Raw genomic sequence first — 2,253 nt, 5'->3', positions numbered from 1 at the left:
TATCGCGTACAGGACGTGTAAACGGGCAGTCCATTGGCTGTGCTGCTACTAGTACTCGGTTGAATCATGTGAAAAGGTTTCCAATTTGATTACGGGCTAACGACGGAAATTGACAGATTTTGAACACGGATGGCAGTTTTGGCTAGATGCATAGGAAATCCCATTTCGGGAATCGTTAGGGAATTCAATATGCCGAGATCCATAGTGTCAAGAGTGTCCACAGATCAGCACACTTCAGCCACTACCTCTGACCGCGCAGGGGGCGATGGCCTTCACGTAACGACCGATAGCAGCCCCGCTTGCGTGGAGTTGTAAATGCTAACACACAAGCAACATTATGTGAAAAAAAAGAAACACCGCAGAAATCAGTATCGGACGTATGACGAACGTATCCGTTAGAGCAGTGTGTAACAGCTACATCGACTGGAAGTAGATTTATACTATGTAAATGTGTATCTATAGTTATGAAGTGTTTGTTCTTTCTTAGTTAAGGTCATTGGTTTGTGACACGAAATTTAAAGTTTGTAATGTATGTATGGTAAAAGTTAGGTGACATTTAAAAATAATGCAATTTTGTAATATATGTGTGTTCATAAAGAAAAAATTGTATATTGGAAGCTGGTTCATGCTCAGGGAACTTGTTTTGTAGTGGCTTGGCGGTCGATCTGGGTGGTTCCTTGGTGGGGACGGTACGCAGTCGGCGGCTAGCCGTTGCACGGTAAACATCGAGGGTGCCAGGGGAGGCATTTGGAAGCCGTTTTGCATGGAAAATAGCCTCGTATGTGGATTTGGCTGTTGCATAGTACTCTCGGCAATACGGAATGGCTCTAACACGATAAAAATCCGTCGCTAAGAAGAAACTGTAAGTAGCATTCAACATCAAGAGCTGTGAGTACAGTCAGACGCCCACGTCGCGTGCCATCACTATTTCTGCACTACTCTACCAACTTCAGGTACACAGATATGTAATTTTGCATGGACCAGTAAATTTGCGGGAGTGTTTTCAACAATAATCCAAGTGTTATGAAACCGTTTTTTGAACCCTAACTTTATCCTAATCATGAACCGGAGCAGGATCCCCTCCTAAATGTGCACAAAACCGAGTATCCTGTTTCTGACTAACTAGTGATTTGTTTCTCTGTATTAAATGTGCAAAAAGTTCAGAGAGAGAGAGTGTAAATGTTACTGTCTAAAATACCTGCTTCACAGGTGATGAAAAAGGCACTTAAATTAAACGTATTTGAAACGTAATTTAGTCTTAATTGCTAACATGTACTTTTTGTTAATCGAGTTCAGCGTTGAGAAATTTGCTTTAAAAGATGAAAACATAAATTATTCCAAGTGGGGCTAAGCATTAATTTTAATTGAATTGGACTTTGCTTCTGAAATAATCATAGAATTTGCCTAGAGAGACAATGTCAGTTTATGGGTCCCCACTATATTCTTCTCATATCAGAAAGCTAATTGGGATATTTATTGCTACTGAAGAAATCTGATACTTTTATATAAATGGGAGTATAAAAGTGTATATGCAGTATTATATAATTTTATTTGTGTTAGTTATTTGCCAGTCAAGTCAGAATTCTTTTCATGCCCAACTTTAGTTCATTGTTTTCCTGCAGTATCATCTCAGTAATGACGTACATAATGATTGTGATCCTAATTATTATTATGATTGGAGTACAATCTTGCTTTCTATGATAACTGCTTTGTGCATTAGTGGTAGCTACTGCTACCCACATCTTAGATCGCCCTGTAGTCGTGTGTATCCAATGTGCTATTCAAAGGGAATCTTAATGAAAGTCATTTCAACAACTCGCATTCAATTTTCTTAAACACAATGTTTCAGTTTAATATGCCTAATTAGGCTGGCGACCGTTTATTGTTACATTTGTATGTACTTTTCCACTTTCATTAACCCTAAACTAAAGCCTGTTTAGTTTTCTGTTAATTGCAATATATACAATTTTCTGTCCCATACCCTTTATCCATTAGACAAACATACGGTCATACCCCGTTTGTGTCACGACAAGCAGGTTAGTGGCATATAACGAAGTATAGCTAGTGTTATAAGTGCTGCGAAGTTTGGCGTTAACGGCTGTGGCAGCAGGCATCCGACACGCGTGCCTTTGCTAACAGCACGACATCGCCTTCAGCGCCTCTCTTGGGCTCGTGACCATATGGTTGGACCCTAGATGACTGCAAAACCGTTGCCTGATGAGAAGAGTCCCGATTTCAGTCGGTAAGAGCTGA

This window comes from Schistocerca cancellata, chromosome 6 (assembly GCF_023864275.1).
Source record: "Schistocerca cancellata isolate TAMUIC-IGC-003103 chromosome 6, iqSchCanc2.1, whole genome shotgun sequence".
NCBI classification, from domain to species: Eukaryota; Metazoa; Arthropoda; class Insecta; order Orthoptera; family Acrididae; genus Schistocerca; species Schistocerca cancellata.
Note: the sequence above shows the minus strand (reverse complement) of the source record.